At 39.1% G+C, this 25,790-nt stretch overlaps 1 protein-coding gene across 2 annotated transcripts in view; it reads left to right on the top strand.

Annotated features, from left to right (window-relative positions):
* Positions 1-2,662: 2,662 nt before the first annotated feature.
* LOC139743275 (short transient receptor potential channel 4-like) overlaps positions 2,663-25,790 on the top strand; it is a 93,714-nt gene continuing 70,586 nt past the window's right edge. For both annotated transcript variants that reach the window (XM_071653778.1, XM_071653771.1), the window contains exon 1: positions 2,663-3,409. The gene's annotated coding sequence lies outside the window, so the exon portion shown is untranslated. The remainder of the gene's footprint in view (positions 3,410-25,790) is intronic.

Below are 25,790 nucleotides of genomic sequence, written 5' to 3'. Positions count from 1 at the left end.
AGATCTGCAGAAAGGAATTGTACAACTTGAACCCGTTCCCATACTCCCGCTGGAGGTGACGGGGGTGTATGGCTTTGGAGAATAGACTGCCTGTAATTCGCAGGTGCAGATGACAGGTGCGAATAGGGGGACGTGGGGCGTGGCTGGATGTGTGTCGTGCACCACGTGAGGATCTCTGGTGTACAGGGAACCAGAGGGTGCTGTCAACATAGGGGGTGATGATGTCGGCAGTGAAGTGGCCAAACGTGAGAATTCTTCATCGTAAATATTTGGTCTGCACATTGGTTTGATTGATTTTATGACATTCAGCGTAGGAACATGATTATGATTATTTTTTTTTTCGTCTCTTGTAAGGTCAGATCACTACCACTCACAATCCTGACATAATATGGTAGAAGATTTGCCCAGCGAACTCATATATGATCAAAGTCCAATATAATTGTATTAGTTTCCCGGTTTCATAACATCCGTTTCGGGTTTTTTTTTTCGAAATCTACGTTTGCATTTTATTGTAATGTTTCGATTTATTTTGTGTTGTTCTGTTTGTTGTTCGATAATTTTTTTTTCCATGTGAAGGATATTGTGGGATATTCTTTAAGCCACGTACATCGACGTACATACATTGTACATACCAAAGAATTGAGATCGCAGTTAATACAACCTCAGTTTTCTCTGTCGAAAAAAAAAAACCACCACCCTGTATTTGAATGATTTATTACAACATGACGACAGTGCCAACGTAAAATCTATTCAGGTTCCTTCCTTATCTTCCAATCAAAAATTCTGGATATTTAGCTAGTCATGGGTGGAAGATACAAGGGTATGGGTGCAATGGGAGATACCTTTGACACCTTGCCTCAGGGCTTTGAACTTCCGGTCCATTTTCCTCATCACCAGGTCACCGTGACCACCTAGTTAGCGTGCGGGGTCTCGGAATGCGGGACGATATTTCTACCTCTTTAACATGCACAAATATCACTACCATTTGGAATGAACGATAATTCAATAGCAGTGATACACTCAATCGCTCCTCACCGGTTCGACGTCCACACTTTTTTGTCTAGTATATTTGTCATTCAGGCTCTTTCCCCTTTGGCTAATTCGGCCATTGTCAATTAATTACTCTAATGCTGCTCCGAACTACTTTGTTGAGTAGAAAGTATTTTCCTTTTTAATAGATTGAACAAAAACAAAAATCGTCAAATTCAAACTTACGTGCGCTTCGAAGTCCATATCCATAAACGCGGTCACGCGAAGTAGACATAATCAAATAGAAATTGCTCTCAAGTTTCATTGTTTTCCATTCCATCATTGCAGTCACTTCTGCCTGTGCGAGAATTTGCTCAACAGCTTGATCGCTATTTCCCGCTTGTTTGTTCTACCGCCTGATGTTTGTATTTGCGGGCCAATTAGACTCAATATTATTTGCAGGACATTTCTGCTCTTATACAACACTGCGTCCTATTTTTTTTTTCCGTCAGAACTTAATAGCATCATTTCACCACTTTGCGGCGTCTGCCATGAGGTAAACACTTTCGGTCGGAGTTAAAAACAACGACTAGTTTTGGTTAACGTATCGCCATGAAATTGATATTCCTCCTGTTGGTATCGGCAACATGCGTTCTAAATTTGGCAATATTACTATCATTTCTTTCTCTTTTTTTTTCTCTCTCTCTCTCTGACTCTCTCTCTCTTTCTCTCTTCTTTTAGCTTTTTTTCTTTCTTCTAGCCTTACCTGTCATTACTATTATTTGATAATCTAATACTGAGAACTTAGAACGCTTATGATACATCTTGGTAACATAAATGTACAGATTAGACAAATACCTATAAAGATATAAGATTTGAATAATAGCTCAATTCGATTTCTGTGGAACTTTCTCAAAGAACAAACCAAACAAATCGTGGTACACAATGTATAAGATATAAAAGCTTGTGTGATGAAAGTAATTTTCAATTCGTTTTTTTTTTTTTGGCAATGCTTTTTCAATTCAGCATAACCACAGACTGAGAGGGGTCAAAATTAAATGAAATATCGGAAGAAAAAAAAAACAAAGTGCAAATTTAATATTAGTTAACATATCATTAAGTTGCAAAAACGTAATGTTTCAAAACTTTCAACTCCTCTCGAGAGAGCCAGAGTTCATCATATATACAAGTTTGTCCTCTGCGAACAGTGTTTTAACCGCGAATATTAAGAATATACGGATAAGTAATAAAAACTGTGAAAGGAGCACCATTGAGAAGCTGCTATTGCCCTGCATTTTTTTTCATGAAGTGAAACATCCAGGACCTCATCCTTGGTTTCACTTTTTTTTTATTATTCAAGCAAACTTAAACCATGGAAAGGAATACTTCACATCTATAGTCGATAGCCGAGCCTGCGTTTTGGTTGACTAGAGTTCGAGGATCTGAGTGGGGTTGACAGTTGTTCATTCGCCCTGAACGGGTTTTCATGACAAGTGGGGTTGTTTCCCTCGCCTCAACCATCAGTCTCGAGTCTTTTTTTCCCGTCCCGCTCTTACTCCTTCTGTCTCCCTCTCTCTCCCCTCTCTCTCTCTCCCTGTGTCACACACACACACACACACACACACACACACACACACACACACACACACGCACGCACGCACACTGCTCTCCCTCAACCGGTCCCTCACTCTCTTCCCCCATCCGATGTGTCCATTGCCATCTTATCTCGGAGGGGAAAAGTATTGCTGGACTATCACTACACAAATACCTCCAAGGCACTTTTCCCTGAATTACATTTCTCCGTCGGGCTGCTTTGGACGCCACTTATTCAAACATAAAGCCAGACTTTTGGAAACGTCCAACGCCGGCTGCACCGGAGCCCAGTCGGATGGATCTTCGCGCTGTCGAGCTGTGATCCACTCAAATTCTGCTTACCTCTGTTTTGTTTTGTCGCAGAGCTTATACCAGCGAGACAGCTCAGATGGGAATTTTATTCGGATATTTATCTCTCTCTCTCTCTCTCTCCCTCTCTCTCTGTCTCTCCCTCTCCATTTATTTCTCTCTTCCAACAACATCGATTAGCATTATTGGGTCGTCGTTAAACGTTGATGCATTGTAATGGATATTTCTGATTAGCGTCCATCCTCTATGTACGTGACATCCGTTTGACAGCTGCCGTAGAGGAGGAACTATCAAAGCGGCGACCGGTGACGAGCGGGACGCGCGCCATGGACTGATAAAAACATGTAACTCGATTTCTCCACGCCTTACCATGTTGGGATCAATTTCGAAATTCCGGACTATTGCTTTAGGATCTCATAAAGTTTAATACTATATACATTGGTCCTTCACTACCTTCGTGTCATATTCTTTTCTCCCCTTTGGAAATAGAAAAAAGTGCAACAGTGGTGCTTGCCAAGATTTTCGGCGTCGCTAGGCGGTAAGTAATTGCAACTGAGCTATTGTTTTATAGTAGTCACAATTCTTCGTTCAATTGTCACTGCGTGGTATGGAATAAACACAGTCACAGTATTTACGAATGTATTACGTTTCCGCAAGGACTGGAAGAACGTTCCCAGTGTAACAGTATAAAGCGTGGACCTGTAAGTATGGGCAAAGTTCTCGGCGTTCACCACATTCATTATGTTCTCGTTCTGTTCATGCGGCGAGTACACAATGTTGCCCCTCAGCATGACACCAAATGGGACTAGTGCAGTCATTATGCCTTCACACCAGATTATAATCACTCGATAATGCCAACGTTCTGAGAAGATCGACACTATAGTCAAGGTTGATACCGACCATGTACGACTCCTACAGATAATATATTATGAAACGATTACGTACGGGTGAAATAGTTTGCGTGCTTTGTTTCATATCTTTTTTCAAGATTTTTTTTTCTCCAGAGATGATAAATTCATCGCATCTATAATACAATGGAATTCAGGTACAGTGAATTGTAGCCTATATAGTTTCCTGTATCCTGGTGAAACAGGTTCACCAGTAGAGGGGAACCGAATGTCTCCATGGTATACAGTATTAAGTCCCAAAGCCAAACACCTCACGTATAAATAGTTATTTACGTGATTATTAATGTGAGCATCAGTTAATATTAAATATACATCACAATAAGGTGACACCGGGAGATATAGAGTAAGAAATGGTTAGGCAGTATGCTTTCAGATCAGACGGATGGGGAAATTTGTCAAGCCTCTTTCAGGGCCATTTTATGTAGTTAGGTAAATATGTAAACGTATCTGTATGTTGGTATGATAGTATATTTCCCCTTTCCCCTTTCCTTCCTGGCTGATTTGTCCTTGCTGTTGGTTATCATTTTTCATGGCGGACTTTTAAAGGGATGGTATAAGTATTGGTGGAGATGAGGATTGGGCTTTTTTTTTGTGAGATAATAAGAAACCATTTATGAAATAATACATCAGAGCGTACCAGTCTAAATGGAATTCAGATTTTGTTCAATGAAATTCAGTTTTTGAATGGCGTTGACATCCAGAAACAAAGTAAAAGAAAACGATTGTAATAATTATTAGAATCGCCTTGTTTTGGATATCTCAACCAATTTTAATCAAATAAACGTTGAATTCTTTTCGGAATTACATCCTTCTTCACATTTCATAAAAGGTTTCTCATCATCTCACCGAAAAATGTTAGAAAACTGAAGTTGTAGGTCTCAACCAAAACTATACTATCCCTTTAAATGAGAGTTTTTTCTTGTTTCGATATTCGACGTTATACTGCGTTGATGAGGATCGCTTTGCATGTCTTTGTTATAACTGTTGCACCTAAGCAAAGTTGGAAACATACAGGAGAAATTGTTTTGAGCTTTGTAGACTTTGGGATGGTCTTTATTCTGCGTTAATAAGGGAAAGATCTTTAAAGTTCCGTCTGTCTACACTTCCGCGAAAAACCATTAAAAAGAAAGTACAGTGATAATGAAGTGGTTTATCCTGCGAGATCGAATCATTCGGAGCCAGTCCATTAAAGTCTGGCGATGCCGGCGCGGGAGGATCAGACTGAGAGAAGAGGGAGTCAACGACATTTGAAGTGTCCTTCTAAGAATGAGAAATGATGTAACCCTAAGGAGAGCACTCCTTAGCAGAAACGCGAAGCTATGCGCTCACTGGCGCTCTAATCCTCTCCGGTAACATTCGATGACGTGATTGGTTTAACCCTTTGTGTGTTGTGAGTATCTGATTGGCAAAGAGAACCCCATAGCGCTGTACACACTGTCCAAAGTCCCTGTCACAGAAAGAACCTCAAATCAGTCCTATAGTCATTGCGAGGCGGTAGCTGTCAGATTGCTACACGTGCGAGACCTGCGTTCGCTTGATATCGCATATCTCATTTCTCGCCGCCGCTATGCTCGTTATTCTCAACCGGGGAACATGACAAAGATGAATTAAATGTGATTCGTTTCTGTCTTTCCGTCCGTTTCTCGGAATGCGCGGTTTGTGTCTACCGCCAAGTCGATGATGTCAGCTAATGCTCCCTTCTTATTGGACAACGATGCACCTGCATTATGATACAGCTGTCCTGTTATTTTTCGTAGGATGAAGACAGACATCGTTCTATCAGTCTCGTAAAAGCTGATAAAGCTTGTCGTTTCACCCATGAGCGTGTGTATGTTCGTGTGTGTGTGTGTGTGTGTGTGTGTGTGTGTGTGTGGTGTTTCAACCGAAAAGCAATCAACTTATTTGAATTCACAATGTCCATTATTACAGTTTACTTACTCGTAGGGTGGCATGATACATAATGTATCTGCTTAGCGTATCATACAACATACCTCAAGCGTCAAGCAGTTTTGAGTTTTATTATTTGGATATCAAGTGACTGTGTGTTTTGATATTAAAGTTTTTCGTGCATTCCCTAGCGACACTATTTGTGCCAGACTGGGTGAGAAAAGATACTTTTAAAAATTCACTTATGTTTCTTAAAAGTGACCAAGTCTTTTCTTCTTCTTTTTTGAAACAATGGCCACACCTATACATAAACACTCGTTTGCTTTACCTCTTTCATATACGTATTATGTATCATAATATGATATGATATATCATTTGCTAATAATATATTATATCATTAGCTAATGCTCAGAAAAACAACAGTGACGTTGTTGATGTCAATAAAAATTGCAACTGGGAGGCCCAACATCTTTCTCTTTTCTCGTGCTTTCTCTTTTCCAACATTTTTTGAGAAACATTTGTGGTGCCTCGTGGCAATAATACCATGTTCACTGAGACATAACATTCATATTGCAATAATGACATATGATCCGGCGTCGTTATGTCAGAAAAATGCGTCACACGATTGACTTGCTGGCTAATGAACTGTGGACGAGCGTTTAATGACTTCATTTTTTTTTTCTTTCCTTGGCCTTTTTTTTTTCTTTATTGTTTCTTCATTTGAATGATACGATACTCCCTCAACTTCTTGGAGATCGGTCTTCCTTTCAACCAGGGAATTCTCAGCGAAACGATGTTGTGATTGCTGAAGTCATTTCCCAGCAATATCATCCACGACGCCTATAGAATTGAGCGGAATTATACGTGGGGCATAAGTTTGGGGATTATACAAGCAGATATCGTATGGACGCTCTCACGCAGCAGCCTTCAGACTAATGATTGGTTCAATCTCCAGATATTGACCAAGTCAAAATCGACTAAACTTTATATATATATACATATATATGTATATATATATATATATATATATATATATATATATATATATATTATGTATATATATATATGGGGTTTTGTTCCTTTCTCGTACCTTGTGTTTCCAGGTAAATACACGTGACAACCTAGGCTTCGTATGTTACATTCTTTATTGACATAATAAGGAAATAAAAAATAATAAAATAAAAACGCCCTTTGCCCTGCTGCTAAGGAATTCATACTTGTTTTCCAGAATGATTTATACCTTGAAAATTATTCGTATTCCATTTCGATGTTTTGTCAATCTCAACGAAAAAAAAAAGCATGCTGTAATTATTGTTCCTTATAGAAAGCTTCCCTTTATACTCTACTGCGCAAACTGGCAACCTGTTTGATAAACATCTACTTCATTCCCTAAACTCTTAATCTGAATGCCAGATCTTTCTCCTCCCCTTTGCTAAATAATTACATATCCCATTGTGACTGTTCTTTCTACCTCACGGGATATTCTTTAATCCAAGGTAATGAGAGCTTGCACTTCTGCGAAAATAAATATGTCTACACGGCGGCATCACCAGCAACTCCGACAGGGGGTTGGCGCCAATTTGATGCCCCATTATCCTCATTCGAGTTGTCTTCGCGTTGCTATGATGCGAAGGGGGTTGGTGGGTAGGGAAAGTTGATGGGGTGAAAAGTTGAAGGGGGACGTCTGTTGCTTCATACAGTCATGGATAGAGCGAGTGTGCCGTGTGGCAAGGTATCCACATCGTTCTATTTACTTACCTACCTATCCATCTGGCTAACTAGCTATCTGTATATAACATGTTTAACGTACACAAACGAATGAATGTATTCACGAATTAAAGACACAACCGACCTCTTATCATGTCAGGCACAAATTATTTTTCATAGTAACTATCCTGTAGTGGTCTCTCATCATAATATGGACTGTTATTATTTGTTAATCTGAAACGGGTTTGCATTTTACGTATCTTTAACGACACACGCAGAAGAATTTTTGTTTGTTCTCACTTAAAGGGAAATTCCAGGCCAGTTAAAAGCTAGTCCCATAAGAAAGTGTAAAATGTTCCAAGTACATCAGTGAAAATTTGATCAAAATCGGATAAATCTAGGGAAGTTATGAAACTGAAATTTCGGAAATTTTTGCTGAACAGTTTTTATACGGTTGAACTGAGTGAGTTGTTTATGTCATCAACTCACAATTTTCCATTGATCACGCACAAAAAAATACGAAAATTCAATTTTTCTCAAATTTAAGTGTGAACCATAACGCTATTCCTACGTGAATAACTTCAAAATAATGATCCGTCAGATACATAAGGATTACGGTCTGGGGGACAACTGCGTTTGAATGAAATAAAGAATAATACGTTATTGTATGACATCATCATTGTACTCTTTGCATATCCATATTGGCAGTTCAAGAACTGTATCTGGAGAAATTAGCAAAAATTTAACTTTTCATAATTTCCTTATTTTTCGCCCGATTTTGATCGAATTTTCATTGTTGTTCAAAGAAAAGTTTACTCCTTCTTTGCAGACTAACTTTCAACTCCACTGGAATTTCTCTTTAACATTACAAATCAAAAATCTATAGAAATCAACAAATCTATAACATAGTGGTGGTAATGACGATGATGATGATTGTGTACGATTATCTTTTTAATTATGATTTTATCCTTTTTGTTACCATTATAATCGTTAGTCTTATTTTTATTATATTATTGTTACTAATTGTTTTAATCATTATCAATTCTATTGTCATTATTATTATTATTATCATTATCATTATCATCATCATCATCATCCCCATTATCATAATCATCATTACGTAGATCATGGTCATAATCATATACCTTTCTCATTATTATCATTCTTTGCTCGTCAGTACGAATATAATCGTAGCTGTCATAACCTATTGTTCAGTCTTCAGCCATGTGCAAGCACTGCCAGGTATGAAAACAACATTACACAATCTACGTTCTAACAGGTACGTGTTGTACATGTAGACATACTGTACACATAGCAATCTATTGTACTCTTCCGCTGTCCTTAATAGTGGGTGGTATTTTTCGTTTTGTGTATGTTTGTGTGTGTCTTCTGTATTTAAACTGGTTACAGATTGAGGAGGTTTTATGTAATTGGCAGCTTCAAGACGTTGAACTTTAATGATATTAACAGGGACATGAATGTGGTCATGCCTATAGCATACATGTAGGTGTGATTTGACACACTGATAACGTAACTGTCATCGAATGCCTGATTCGCGCGGACCTACGTTTGGTGTTTGTCGAACTGAAGTAAAATTTATGGAGAGATAGTTTAAACACTCATCTGAATTCTTATCTTAAATAGCATTCATGTAAAGGCAGAGTTTAATCTAATTGATGCACTTAACATTACGGAGCAGTCATAAAGTATACAAATCTTTAAACAATGATGACCAGTTAAGACCGCTCGTATTAGATATGCCACGTAAAAATTATTTCAGTTATCATTTGGTTTCGGTCATCGGACACAAAACACCATCCCTCTAAGTAAAGTCGATGTTAACCTTCTTGCAGTATATCTGTTTTAAGATTATGACAGTAAATCTAAAAAGGTACCACACACTCTGAGAGATTCCTCCTTGGTAAGTTTATAATCATGAAAACGTCAGTATAAATATACCTTCAATTCAATTCTACTCAGTTCAGTTCAATTCAGTTCAATTCAGTTCAATTCAGTTTGATTCTAAAGGAGGGAGACGTTAAACTTTGTCAACTAGTCTTGTCAAAATCTGACTCTGATTTCTCCTAAAACATCGTGAAGGATGTTGCGTCAAACATGACAATAGCGTGATAGCAGATTAACTGGGAAGAAACGACACAATGAAAACGCAACTCCATCTTAAGGATGATTAAAAGATACAATAAGTTGCAAGATTAACAGAACAGTCCACATTTCACTGTAACTAGGGAAAAAAGACAGATTAATGAAAATTACAATTTTGTTTTAAACAGAACAGTATTGTTGGTTATAATAACATGTTTACTCTAATTACTACGAATGCCTACGTTATCCTTATTCGACATTACCTTGCACACATGTCTCCATATCTTTTTCTCCGAAAATCCATTGCCTCGTCTAGCATGTACAATATATCATCATCAATATTATTGCTTCGCGAAAGCATGTTAAACTTCAAACTCCCTGTTTTTCTGTTCTTTGCTGTTTTAGATAAAACTTTTTGTTCTATTGTTGTGACACTTCTCCTCGTATAGGACAAGCATCCGGACCATAGAACGGATGTTCCCTTTAACATTGTTTGAGCTAGGCGAAGAATCGATAAGACCAGCATATGTCGTATACCTTCGAGAGTCTCCGGAATAGATTACCTTTGCGTAATGGATAGACGCAGTGCAATCTGCTCGATTTATTGACGCACTTGAAAGTGGTGACTTTAAGAACTTGTAGTAAACTCTTCGTGGGGCTTTAACCGAACTACTGCTCCCCTGCACGCTGACTATCTTGGCACTCTGGTTGGCAGGCAAAATTAAGTGACTTGCGGAAGAAAATTCGAGTGTTTCTTCTTTTTTTCCCCCTTTTAACGGTGAATAAATCACGATGGATCCGCTCCGTAGGGAGAACACGCGTGACGCTACCTCTTTGCCGCAGGTGGCATTATTTCTGTGCGTTCTGACCAAACACACGTGCTGCCTGCAACACTTTAACGTTCTCCAGTGTATAGGCCTCTATGGCCTATACCTCGCCTATGTTGAACTTTCGGCTTGAGAATACAAAACGAGATATAAACAAACAAAATCAACAGAAGTCGTGCCTACACACAATGTCCTACACCCGTGTATCATACCTGTCTCAACTTAAAGTCTTCATCATTTTTTTTTGGTGTGTAATACAGTGGTCACGTAGATTAATTTTGTTTGATTATTCATAATGACATTGTATCAGACGTAATAGATAAAGCGTAGTATTTTATCCAAGGAAAAATACGCATTAATAGCTGAATACGATATGCATTGATTTTGTTTTTGTTCTTTAATTAACTGTCTACCATCGACACGTTGATACTTGTATCGATATTTTAAGATGAGATGCAGTGCACTCTCGGTATAATCAACACTGTTATGACAAATTCTGGTTACAACGAAGTCAAAATTCATGTCCCAAAATCATCACCTGTATATCGTTATGCACTATACTGTTTGGTTATAACGAAATGTCGACATAGGGAAAGAAAACCACCGGTTCCGAGGACTTCGTTATAACGGGAGTGCACTGTAATCGATATTTTTGGTGTCATGCTGTTTTGGGACACTGTTTGATATTCGAGCCCCCAAAATCTGAAGTTTTCACAATGTCCATATCTTCATAAGATGTGAGACACATCCCTCTGCAAGGATGATACTGCGTGTCTTGCCCTAAAGCCAGTGCGGAAATAGTCTCATCTCTCCTCAGTCTTTTCGTCACTCTTATTAATCGGCCATCCCAAGTATCATTACCACCAATCTATCGCAACTGAATCGTAGTATTCTCTTGTCAGTCCATGTGCGTGCGTGTGTGTGTGTGTCTGTATGCGTGTGTGTGTGTGTGTGTGTGTGTGAGTGTGTGCGTGAGCTCGGCAAGTTTTCATACATCTGTGGGATCGTTTTCGTATCGCTGCTAGAGAGTTTAAGAGGCAAATTGATGCGTTTGGTGACGGACTTCCTTTATGTTCTTCCAGCACAAACAAACCATGTTTCCCATTCTTTTCTTCAACCATTGACCTCCAATCGGGATTAAGTCACCGCCATGATCTTCTTTTCCCGCATTCTCTTTCTCTCTTTGAGGTAGGCGAAAGTCGTTCATGCACGTCCACATCTCCTGACAGTAACGCACGCGCGCCCCGGATATATAGGCGCAAGATATACCAGTGCGTGTTTATATATATATCATCACAGAATGATAACATACGATAATATACATAATGATAACATATTGTGCGAGGAGAGATGGTGAACCCCTGAAGGACCCGACAGATGGGTCGGTCATGATAAGAAGGACGAGCTTCCTACCATCCCTCCCCCCCCCCCCACCACTACTTTCCTCCCTTTAATCCTACCATATACCACACTACAGAGTGCAGCCTCCAGATTATCAGTCAACAAACTTTTTGCGTGTGAATTCATTACATATGGGGCATTTTGATTATTATGCGCTTTGAAAAGCTGATGAGTGACAAGATTCAAAGGCATTTTGTTTTGTCTCTAAAGGTGCCAATATATACAGCAATACCAATACTCACACGCACACACACACACACACACACACACACATATATATATATATATAATATATATATATATATATATATATATATATATATATATATATATATATATATATATATAGGTACATATACATATACAAAACGTGTGTATGCACCGATCATTAATAATGTGCTTCGATTTTATGATGTGTGTAGAGGTGGGTGTTAGTGTTAATGGTGTCCACTCAGCAGCTAAGTACATGCCGTAAGGTCAGTGCAATCATTATTCTGGGGGTGGATACAACAAACAATCTTGCGATGACCCTTACGTCTATTACAGACAAGGGCACCCAGAGCTCATCATTGCTGATGAAATGTAGATAACGCCAACATGTAACAATATTGTAACCGTTACCCTGTGGTTAATTTTTCCTCGTGTATTGATGACCTTCATGTTTGACTTCCGCTCGTTCTATAGTACATGTCAAATGGTAATAGCATCCGAATGACAAATCGTGCTTATTCAAAGGGTGATGTTACTTGAAACAGTGCTCCATGCCATAGGTAGCTGGTTTTCGTCCGTGGCTTTCAAAGACGTCTTTCAACATTCTTTGCTGTGCGTATTAAGCAATATTTCTCATTACCTCCCTCATAACGCCCATGTGAGCGGATATACCATGCGGGCCAGACGTTCCACGTATATGAGTATGATGTTTTTTTTTTTTCGTGTTTTTTTTTTTTTTTTTTTTGGTGTGTGTGTGTGTATATACACTAGTCGTACCGGCTGTTGGTCTGTGATTAAGTGTACACGCTGGGGCACAGATGAATATTTCCCTACAACAGTGTGTTACTTTTAAATTTCATTTCTCAACATTATCAGTTTTCTCTGCACCTTAGGTACACACTGCAGTCTTGTTGTGTTTATATTACCTGACTGTCCATGCAGACATTAATTCGCTGGAAGCGACCCCCCCCCCCCCCCGCGAAGTCGGACCGTTCTGAATTACAGACACTGTACAATCAATGTCTTCCTGTTATCTGTTTGCTCACTGTAGCAACATGGCAAGATTTGTTGCTACGCTGCTGTTTATCATGCATAGAAAAGGAGCTGTAAATGTAGTGTTTCGCTTGAACTGCTCATGCTGTTCATGCTACAAGGCCTTTAGTCCAAGAAGACAAAAGAAAGAAAGAAAAAGAAACAAGATTAGGGTAGGGGTATAGAGTAACATTTCCACGTGACCTCTATGACTCGAGCCGATAAAAAGCCGTCTGGTGGTAGCTGCAACCCGACTGAAAATGTTAAGGGCCCCTGGCAAACACGCGACCCCCAACGGCACTGGGTGAATGCCTGTCCAGAATACCAGTATTGATACCAAGTGGGATTAGCAATATGCTCTCATACTCATCGAAGTTTGGATTCGTGTGGATTCGTGTGGAACGGGAGAGGGGGGAAGATTTGATCACGTACCTATTCGCGATATTACAGCAAAAAGTGCCGCCAACATCCCGTCCAAATGAAATTGATTTACGCATATCACTTTTCATTGTAAAAGTCTCTCTCACGTTTTCTAAGCTGACACCCGTGTGTGGTGTGTTCTTCTGCAACCTCAGACTGAATGCACAACATGGGGGTGATGGACCTGCTGGAGAATCATCTTCGATTTTTTTTTTTTTGTGTAACCATACCAACATTGTAATGGAGAGCGATGATTGAAAACGTGTATCTCTTCTTTTTCTAAAACATGTCGCTTTCTGGTCCACGTGGCCTCACGGGGTATTCCTTTAGCCATGCTTCCCGTCACCCGTGGATAGATATAAGGCTGTTCGATCCCAAGTCCAATTACATACTGAAATACCAAGTAATGTCGTTAGTACCTACCTCCTCGCCTTGCAAAGGCTGATGGTACATAGGTGGACCACACGAAGAAGAGTCGAAATACTGCTTGCCAGTATCTACTGTCATTACACTTTGCTTAAAATGTTCAAGAATGGGACCTACTTTGCTACATCTGTGATTCGAAGTTACATTTTACCCCCTCTTTAGATCCAAAAGAGACATAGTTTTATTTGAGGAAGAGAGAAAAGAAAACACTGGAATCTGCTCAACCACGTGCTTTGCTGATATAATTGTCAATATCTCAACTTTAAGCCTCTAATAAGATCTAATGTCGTGGGGCACTTGCAGGTATATAGGAAAAGTTGACAGTATTTTGCAGTTGAATGTCATGTGGCTACTACAGAAACCTTTCTTGATGTCTCCCGACAGCAATTTCTCACGATTTACGGCGGAATACCAAGCGTTAATAGTGGGAGGCCATTCACACTTTGTGTAATTAAGTCAATGTGCCTTCTTATCGTATCTTAATCACATCAAGTGAGTTTGCATTAGGTGTAAAATACCCCTCAACCAAGATGGGCGCCTCAGACTGCGGACACTGTTCGTGGCATCATAATTATGATCGGTTTAATCTTCAATCGGCCGTATCGTTGATGCGGATATTATACGTAAGTTAAATCAATGTATATGACCCTGAATGTTTGCCAGTGTGAACATTAATTGAATACGCATACCTCCTGTCGTTTAAAACTTGGCTTAAACTACAGGAATTTTGGTCAATTCCTTGTCCATATATCAGGAATTTCAATGTTTAGGAATTTTGCAAACCTCGCTAATGAAATACAGGACTTAGAGAGCTGATGTTGCCCTGCATCTATGCATGAACTGACTTGCTTGGCTTTATTTACCATTGATTTTACCATTTTACCCACCACTGCAAAGTAACCATTTTATACACCTGCGTCAAGAACGGCATTGTGAGTAAAGTTGTCAGAGAATGAAGACAACCGAACAGGACCCGATCTCATCTCCATCTGTGTAGTATCAACAACTTTATCCACGACACCATAGTTTTCATAGTGTTGAAGAAATGGTATTCGAGGGCTGTTAGTATTGTTATGATTCGATATTTTATTATACACGATGAGTCTGTAGACGCGCGTTAATTGTGTTTCCTTGAATATACTCAATGTGTAAGAAAGAGCAAACAATTCATATTACATGCAAACTTGATAATTATCTTTTGCTGTTTTCGTTGTTATAAATGAGACAAAATGATTAAGACATCGTAAATTATCATATCTGTGTACATTTTGTCACGGAGAATAAGGTGAGATTTTTTCGTCAATACATTTTTGTATTACGAAAAGACATATTCAAATGTCAGCGGTAAAATAGAAGTGGCCAGTTGTTGACTTCAGCCTTTCCCTTAAATCTTCTCGTTTGTCAGACCTGGAACCATTTCATTCTTCCTGCATTGCTGCACAGCGTTTCACAAATCACCAAAAATGCTACCAACAGAGTGAAAAAGGGGACGGTTAGCCGTCGGTCCAATATATCATTATATTCCCCTATGCGATCATTCATATATCATGCCCTACGCAAATAGGCGTAATGTAAATGTTTACTTACAGGCTAAAACATGACAGATTACCTGGGCATTTTTCATCGTGATTAGTTTTAGACAACGAAAAAAAAAGTATATATATATATATATATATATATATATATATATATACATATATATATATGTATGTGTGTGTGTTTGTGTGTGTGTTATATGTATAAAAGAGGAAAGAAAATGAAAGATCAACAGCAATAGGATATGCTGACATTCACTTGGTTGCTGTGACTCTCTCGTAGAGCTAAGAGTAGAGACAAATTTCCACCCCTATCTATTCAGTAATATATCCTTGTCTAAGAGCTAGTGGTTGCATACACTTGTTATTGTATTGCTTTTCAGTAACCACGCCGCATTGTCTCTGGTTTGCCATTCCTTTATTTAATGCGATGCATCTTTTGGAGCAGACACACATTAACCCCCCTTTCCCCTTTCCTAGCTCTTTCTCCCTTCCTCTTTTACGTGACGAATAACATGAGCGACATGAGCTCGTGCAAAAACACATACACGCACATAGACATGCAAGTGCATTATGTAGATGTAGATATAGATTAGATAGATAGATAGACAGATAGATGGATAGATAGATAGATAGATAGATAGACAGATCAATAGATAGGTGGATAGACAGATAGACGGATAGATAGATAGATAAATGGATAGATATATCAATAGATAGATGAATAGATAGATAGATGGATAGATAGATAGATAATTGGATAGATATATCAATAGATAGATGGATAGATAGATGGATGGATAGATAGATAGATAAATGGATAGATATATCAATAGATAGATGGATAGATAGATAGATAAATGGATAGATAGATAGATGGATAGATAGATAGATAAATGGATAGATATATCAATAGATAGATGGATAGATAGATAGATGGATAGATAGATGGCTGGATAGATAGATAGAAAGATAGATAGGTATAGATGGATGGATATCTGAGTGTGTGTTTTTTTGAATAGGTGCATGATTTTGTTTATGTTAATCGAGATGTATCCCGCCTCTTGATTCGAGGCTGAAAACACAGTCTGATGATCATGCTACAGGAACAGTTATTCTCAAGACACTGTACACAAACAATTAAAAGAAGGATTTTTCTTTTTGCGTCGAGCAGATCAATGTCAAATTACGATGATATAGTTACAATTATTCATGATATACTGCTTTCTAAACAAGGTGCTTTTGTGTACAAAACTATGAACAAAATCACACCATTCTGTTTTAGAGACATTTTGCCCTCAACAAGAATTTTCATAATTACAGCACACAATCATCCAATTGTCTACTTTTGCGTCATACCAGGTAGTATGATTTCCGTTTTACTGGACCAAAACTGTGGAACTCGCTACCCTTGCATGTTACCAGTGTCCCATCTATGAATGCACATAACAGCAGATTTAAGACATACCTGTTATTCATGCACTGTATAAAGCAAGATTTGCCAGAATTGTTTTGAAGTCTGCATGTAAACATGTATGTTGCTTCTTCTTCTTCTTCTTCTTCTTCGTCTTCTTCCTTTTTTTTTTGTTCTTTTAAATTATTTTTCATACGTGTCATTCTTGCATCCTTTTTATGCATTCTGTTATATTGTATCCGGGCATTCCAACACAAGTTACCTGTTTGCGTTACTTCTCCGGACATGCCCCCATCATCAGATCAATGTAGAGCTATCAAGGTCTGTGTAAATGTATCCCTGTATTTTGTGATTGGTCTTACTAGAACAAATGTACCTGATCTGAATTCAAATCATTTCAATTCAATTCAATGAAGCACATGGACAACTCTTATGACCCGAATCATTTAAAGCTTGAATCTACATCCACGTGAATGTTTGAATTGATGCTTGTGTCCTTGCGCGTCTTATTGTGCTTGAGATTTTAGCCCTAGAAGATCTGCCAACTCCATGTGTGTTTTGACAGCAGATGCATTGTGTGCCGGGGAGCCATAATGATAATAAGATATTGCTTTTTTTATTTCAAATGCAGATTTGACTTCCCTTTTCTAGTATCCGAATTAAAAACTATCGAAGCGATCGGTGTGACCTAATAAGCAGCAACCCCATATACATGACAGAGCGCCGCGACGCAAATAGGGTAACAAAATGGTGGTTATTCCACAGAAATTGGGACAGCAGATTGTCAACGGGCGACGAAGTGTCATCATTTCTGACAGCATATACGAGTTATTGCGGCCATCCATCTGTCTTTTTTTTTTCTGTCATTCTTTCTTTCCTTTTAAGTGGGTTGCTTTAATAACAAGGTATTCATCAATTACCTTTGATCGATTTGTTGTTACCGTTGATCGAGAATCAATCAACGCGATCCAACCTCTCACGTCTGTGCAACAACAACGCATTGAAATTTGTAATGATCATTATTCTTACCCGCTCGAATATTGCTTGGAGAGCGATGATGAATGCGTGACCTCTAATTTTTATAGCCAGTCTCCGCGACTCGGTGATCACTTATAGATAGCAAGTAGCACTGACTGTCTCCCCATTCACCACAAAAAAGATAACAAAACTGTCAAGTACCGATGTTAAATATGCATGTTGCTTTCGAGTATTGGTTTTCTTCCTTTACCGTTCGTCAATACAGCCTTACTAGTCACCCTTTTCGTGCTTTTCTCAGTTATAATCGCAAGTCATTGATCGTAATTTGCTGTTGACGCGAAACTTATTCGAGCTTTCTTTATACAATTTGCCGGAATATTGATTCAAAGAAATAAAATTACTAGATCCTCCCGTTCTGCAACTTTAATCTAAACCGTTCAATGCATATAAGTTTTATTTTTTTGAAAAATTACATAAAGACATACAAAGAAGACTCTAAGATGATATAACATTACTTGATTTTGTGTTGGTCAAATGTGTGTGCGCGTATGTGAATGTGCACGTGTGTGTTTGTGAGCTTACATCCGCTTATCAGCTTACAATATTCAAGTACGCTGTCGATATTACGTGATTCACTCAAGTCAAATCGACAATGAAGGGGGGGGGGGGCAGACATTGGACCGATGGTGGTTCAACAACCTGAGTCGCCGTCTGAGGCACCCTGTTTGGACAGCAAAAATTAAAGGCTTTGGCGATTATGTAGCGGGATTTTCTGATTTCCTTCCGGAATTCTGTTGTAGACAAAATGGCTTAACCCCTCAAGAACCACCGTCTGAAAAAAATAAGTCATTAGCATCGACCAGGGTCGAAGTCGAACACAGTCGACTTTCCTATGGGTCATCGATATAGAGGGCTTAAGTCAACAATCACCATTTGAATCACGTCTTGGGGATACAAGGGGAACTCAAATTATGTTGATCAGGCGGCTCTTAATTGAACATTTACAGCAGAAATGAAATATTGTCATCATTCTGATGACAATTGGACACGTTGGCTAAAGACGTATCAAAGTATATTGATATGCATGTATGTATGTATGTATATGTTTATAAACATATATATTGATTTTGTTCGAATGTCAATACGTATCTTATCTTTTACCACTCTATACTGAGAAAAGCGTCTACAGGAAAAGCATCTTGGTTCTTGCCAGAAACACACATACACATGTACGCACTCACATATTATACATACATGCACATACACACAAACAAACACACATTCTGCTCTGTTCGTCTTCCTGGACAAACAAGTCACTAGGACAAAGCTTCTACCTATAACCTTTCAAAAAATTCAGCTTTAACTCTCTGGCCGCTTTAACTAAAATGCTTTCCAAAGAGATTGAGGGCATGGAATGGTCTACATTTACTTCGTCGATGGAAGATTATTTCGCGTTGAATTGGCATGCACGCAATAGAATGTGAGCAAGGAATAGTGTTCATTAAAATCCAGGCCTATGAGATATATACAGGGTCAGTGTCTTTTCTATGCCATTTTAAGTACGGATTACGTCAGTGGGCCACTGTGTTCCAACATGGATGAAGTGGAGAGATAGCGGTATAGATAGGACAAGGACTGAGACATAGGCCTCATCATCAGTACACAATACTCGACCCAAACACACCATGGATTATAGACCACGTGACTACACGTATTTCAATTCCCCTGCATATTTTCAGAGCATGAGGCTATTAAAACTCAAATTGAACTCAAAGTTACTTTCTGAATCCAGATTTGATGAATAGAATATGTATATCATAATTACCATACATATGTATTGGTAATAAAGACCACGGACTGTAAAGACCTCGAACTTTTGATCATGAGGTCCCGTGGTTCAAATCCCCCGGTTAGCACTTTATCCTCATCGTGTAGAGTCCTTCGGAATGGATTACAATTCCGCGGTTTAGTGCTTTTTTTGCCTGTTCATATGGCTGTGTGTGTAAGTGTGTATGGGCGTGCGCGTGTGAGTGAGTGCAGAGAGGTGATACCTCCCTCGTGAGTGTGAAAGTATGAGTAGCGCATTCATCCGGGCACAGTAGGTCGGTGGAGGGGTGGGGAGGGGCATGAGGGAGACGCAGATCGCTGTCGAAGCACACGCTGTAAACATCTATTTCCGGTTGAAGGGCTTGACATGATGTTTGCGTTAATGTATTTATGTCTCTGTCACTCCAAGCTGCTCAACGCTACATACTCCAATGTGCCTGTACCCCGCCCCCGCTCCCTCTTCCCTCCAGTAGCCCTGTGCACTTCTAAGAGCAGCGCAACTCAAAGAAATAGCATTATCCTTTGGAGCTGCTGTTGCGAGCATCTATCTGCGATTGGACACTTGAACACTCGTTTGTATGTGTACATAAGTGGGACTTGTATGTGTCTGTGTGTATGCGTGTGTGTGTGCGCGCGCGTGTGTGTGTGTGTGTGTGTGGGTGTGGGTGTGTGTTTAAGCGTAAATTGATTTTATCTAATACTCTTTTTCTTCACACCTTGCAAAGTACTGCCTTGCCATCACTCTAGAATAGCATTCGATCAAGGCTGCTCTCATCATAGTTTTTAGTGGGTTGTCAAAACGATAATTACGGGTTAACCACGATATCGGATTAGAATTAGATAACAAAGCAGACATTGAAGCGCATCACGGAGCAATTTGCTTAACGTTTACATACCTTGACCTTATTGTGATTATTATACAAGGCAGTGAAAAAGGCAATTTATCCTTTGCTGAGTGTGAGATCATTTCGTCGAAAGAGAAATCTTTTTTTCTTTTTCATCACTGCAATTTGCAAACTCTATACCTCTATTTTCACGTCATTTTTGCTTTTGTCTTTTGTGTTTGATAAAATGATGTTTTGATTTATGTAACCGCAGTCAAGAAAAAGAACTGAGATTCAAATCTATGCGACGAATAATTATGATTTCTCGTTTGAACTGGCGCGCGTTTCTGTCCTACAAAAATACAAGAACGTGTACCATTGCCTAAAGGACATTCTCCGTTTTACAAGAAGACTTCGTGTTTGAGAAGAACCGTGCACAATCCATTGTATTCATGGTGTGTTGGTATCATTATCCTGAAACCCTGGGGCATGCTCCCTATGTCAAGCGAGCTCTCGTACCGTTGTGAAGAGTTAAACGGAGCAATTGACGACCAGATCAGCGAGGCATGCCCATCGCGTTGGTGTGTAAACGTTACCAAAAAGGAGTCCCAATCCATTATGGGACCACGGACCGCAAAAAAAAAAAAGAAAAAAAAAAGGCATAGTTCTGAAGAGTGAGGTGCGGTAATCGGGGCGTGGCGGAACGCTTCATGTGGCGCTTCGCTCTTCTCGCTCATGTTATTTTTTTATGTGTTTCTTTGGTTTCCCTTTCCCCTGTTACTACGCGACCTTTCGTATTCATCGACTGGTCCTGGAATGATTCCGTTTCATCCTATGGGAGGCGAAACAGTAAACCATGCTGAACTAAATTGTAGAAACCGAGCTTGATGCATGTCACGTGCCTGGTGTTTCGGTATAACTATCCTGAAATCTGGGGCATGCTCCCAGTTTCAAGAGAGCTTCCAAACGGGTGTGAAGAGTTAATGACCCATCTGTCATATTAGTGTTATCTGTTTAGTGTTTGGCCTTTGACTGTATCTAAATGTTTTCAAATGCTTTATTAATAACTGTAATTCTGCAATGATTCATGTGCTGTGTATTAAAGGGCCCCGATTAAAAAAAAACAGCTAATGCAGACTCGGGCAACCCTTCTTAAAGAAATAATGCGAAATAAAGAAATAGATAGCATCTTTCTCCCCCCTCTTTCTTCTCTCTCCCAATCTGCCCCCTTGTTTTCTTTTCAACCTCTTCCTATCTCTTTATCCTAACCTCTCTCCATTCTCTCCCCTTTCTCTCTCCATATATTCCTACCTTTACCCTTCAACCCTCGCTCTCTTCTCTCCTAATCTCTCCCTTCTCCCTTCTAGCTCGCTATCTCTCTCCTCATGTTCCTTATCTCTTTCTCTTTAGCTCTATCTCCCCCCCCCCCGCTCGTTATTCGAAGTCTCTTATCTCCCTTCCACCATTTGATGCCACTGAACCTGGATAAAGATTATGTGTTGGAAGGGGACTACAGCACATGATGATAGCTGAATAGGAATTAAAAGTGCTTCTCCGTATTAAAGCACATGTCACTGCATGTATGTCAATTCCGACTCGATTGGCTGATTATGGAATTAGTGGTCATTACATAAGATACTACACATCTATTTGTATTGGGCAAGTGTTGGTTCAATGGGATATATAGAATGTTTTAAAAAAAGCATGCAAATACATCGTGGTACTTCCCTTTGACAAAATCTGTAGGAACAAAATTTTGCAGAAATAATGGACAAGTATATAGTATATATAATCCTTTACATTCATTTACCATATCAAAGTATTTTGACGGGTATTCCAAGCAACCGACATCCGTAAGGCATTGCAATTCATGTCAGTGAATAAACGACGTCATCCATAGTTTTATTGATAATATTGGAAACTAAGTGCAAAATGTTTTTAAAAAAGCAAGGCACAGGAACGCGTAACTTTTTGCGGAGAAAATTAGCAAAAATCAGCATTAGGATTTTTCTAAACACATTAGGGTCTCTTGCACATCTCTTTGGTAACTTGGTAATAACACCTACGTGAAATGGTGTTGTAATATTAGCTTGCTAGTCAAGGGAGATCATTCGTTCATTTTACCATAATTATGGTAAAGTTGAGAGGAGGACAATTCCTACAAAATTATTTGCTTGATTGTAGAAAATTCATGCCATACACGAAAAAAAAAAAAAACCAGCAACGATAACTGTGTATTCGATACTGTTTTAATGCGCCAGAATTTTGAATGGTCAGTCACGAACAACGCGTTGCCATGTACAGAAATGGAAGATGGCGCTGTTCACGTTTACCGTCAAGTCAGGTTGACCAACCGACATTGCATCGCATCTTAAAACCCTGCTCGCAGTAAGTATCGTCGAAGACGCCAGTGCCCTTCAAAAAGACACACATCTTAGTCAAAAACAATCTCGTCAACAAACCACAAACCTCTTCGCAATGATGGAGACACGAAATAAATCAATAGTGTGTGTGAGCGGAGTATGTACTACTTTCACGTTATTGAATGCCAAATGTGACAAGGGTGCGTATTCCAAGAAATCTGCAAGTTAAACTGCACATCTGAATAAAGAGCGGTAAAACCTCTCTCGTAGCTGATTGGAAAGATCTCTTGATTATTGCTTCTCGACTCTACGTGCCATCAAAAGTAAACTAAATCATATTTCAGTGGGTAACGACAATGACACTGACACTAATATTGGCAATAAAAATGCATTGCCATATGCCACCCCTTTGACAATGATTACCATTATATTTCAAAAGAGCTTTGCGTAATCACATTCAGACCTGTTGGCCCGAATTCACGAAGTTGGTACAAATGAAACCATGGTTTAAACCATGGACAAAAACTATGGAGCGCCAAGTGTCGCACGGAATATTGGTCATTTCGTCGACAAAATGACCGTTTCGTTAAAGAAATTATCATTTCGTGGACGAAATGTTCATTTAGTTACAAAATGTTGTCATTTCGTTACAAAATAATCATTTTATCGACGAAATGACTGATTTCGTAATGAAATATTCCATGCGACACTTGGCGCTCCATGGTTTTTGTCGTTTCATTTGTACCACCTTTGTGGTTTCGGGCCGTTCTAATTAATTTATTTGATGCACCATCTCTTTATATTTACGCTTTACCCTCTACACCAATCGGAAGGTTAGATCTGCTTGATTTCCGCATCTAAGACACCTTTCAAAGTATCGTTCAGTAGAGAGATAAAGAGATAGTAAAGGAGGGAAAAGAAGAGAGAATGAGAGAGTAAAGGCAGACAAAGAAAAGAGATGAGATGGAAAGAAAGAGAGTTTGAGGGAGTAAGTTGGCTTCCAAAGAGAACTCGAATAATGAACCTCTAGATTTAGGATCAGTGACCTTATTTACAAAGCTGCGACACCTCCTCAGAAACCAGTAGTCTCATTTGGGATTTCTTTTACAATCTCAAACAAATAAACGTTATGTATGAAATGTTATGTATGAACAATTTTTGATGCATGGATTCCAATAAAATGACACTTGCTTCGTCCCTTGCATCACATTCTTTCATCAATAATCTATCCATGTTACTAGCATCCAAAGTTCTTTCACACTCAAAAATATTTGGAGTCCCTTGAATCTAAGTAGCATAACTTTCTTTAATAGGGAATGCTTATTGCCTGAGTGTTTTTTTTTTTTTTTTTACGGGGTTGTTTCAATAATCGTTTCCATGTTAGTTTAATAGCTCTATTTTTGTAGTTAGAAATCATGATAGAATAAGTTTGGCGATTTCGGCACATCAAACTTAATAATTATCATCAGCAGCCAAAGCAAAACACATAGGGTTATTTATAATAACTTTTCGAAGGTGAAGTCTGGAAGTGGCACACACGGTCACCTACTCAGTAAAAATCCACAAATAGACAGGTTTGGATAGTCCTACTGAGTAGCAAGGGGAAAAAGAAAAAAAGAGAGAAAAAAAATATCCTACCAGCCGTCTGTCTACCTGAGGTACAGCTGCTTCATTATAGCAATAACTCCATCCGCGAACGCTCCACCGAGCATGTCGAGTGTATACTTGTCCCCGCGAGATTTGGCCGAGAGAAGTGATCTGTTTTTAGAAGGGTCAGCAATATCGAAAGCTCGAAACGGAATAGATGTTGTCTGCTAAAAAAAAGGGGGATCCAATGCATCTTGCGGTATGCTTATGTTGTTTTCTAAAGCATTTCTTGATTTTGTGAAGCATCATTTTCGCCTCCCCGCAGTAAACGCACTCGCGCCAATTTGTTTTTGCATCCAACTTACTGAAGTTCAGCCAACACTAACACATGCCGCGACGCCACCTTCGCGTTTAAAATGTAATCATCGCTGTATGACGTACCTCGCCGATCTATTTTGGGTCTGGCTTACGGCATCCGAAAGGACGGGTAGTCGTTGGCGGTTTTTAGCGCAGCAGTGTATCAGGGGTTATGGCCCTTTTTTAGCAAGCGTTTTCATTTTCCGCATTTTTTTTCTTTTGTTCAATACTATCACCGTTACAAGCGCATGCATAAGCTTTGATGAAATTACTTGTTAAAACGTTAATTAAATGCGTTCGCCCCCACCCCCATGGTCATGGTTTATCTCCCTGAAAGTGAATTTCTACCCTTTGTTTAATCGATTCTCAAGAAAAAATATTGTTTTGCTAAACCCCCTGAAAGGCAATCATTCCCTACGTACTATCAAAACGCTACAATGGCTCGACGCGAACGACACAGGATAAGTGCATCGATTTCGAATAAAACACCTCAATGTTTCCTTTACTAGGTCGATGGAAGATTTGCAAAATGAGGCTATCAAAGTGAATGGAGGGCCATTGCGCTGTGATGTTAACAACGTTAAATGCCCCCCCCCCCACACACACACACACACTTTTTTCAGGCGATTAGGTGACTATCTATCTGGTGTTGGTGTATTGTTTAGGGGGATATTCATGTTTCGTTTCTTATCATGAACACTCTGTGATCTTTTTCGAAATGAGCGTTTGCACAGTGGAGTAAAATGGAAAAGTGAATTAAAAAGAGGGCAGGAGATTTTAAAAGGGAAAAGGGTATTTTCGCATATTCGTCTGTTTTTGTGTGGACGCACATGCTTTTATGACCAATTTCCTATACACATTATGTAAGTTATAAGCCTAAACATTAATCTAGTTCTTTCTCCTTTTTTTTGTTTTTTTTTAGAAATCACACATATGTAGCTATGCTGTGTTTTTTCTTGTCGTATTTCTTCTCTCGGATGCATATTTTGGTCCCGGTAGAAAGACGAATTGAGAAAATACCAAATCTGTCGATATGTGTCAGTTTTAAAAGAACCGTCATAGCTGATTTTTATTAGAAATATACGAAAAAAAGGCATATGCAGCTTAAGATTC

The sequence above is a fragment of the Diadema antillarum genome, unplaced genomic scaffold, assembly GCF_040938485.1.
Source record: "Diadema antillarum isolate AM-2024a unplaced genomic scaffold, OU_Dant_1.0 scf00000033, whole genome shotgun sequence".
NCBI lineage: Eukaryota > Metazoa > Echinodermata > Echinoidea > Diadematoida > Diadematidae > Diadema > Diadema antillarum.
This window is presented reverse-complemented; position numbering and strand designations above follow the sequence as displayed.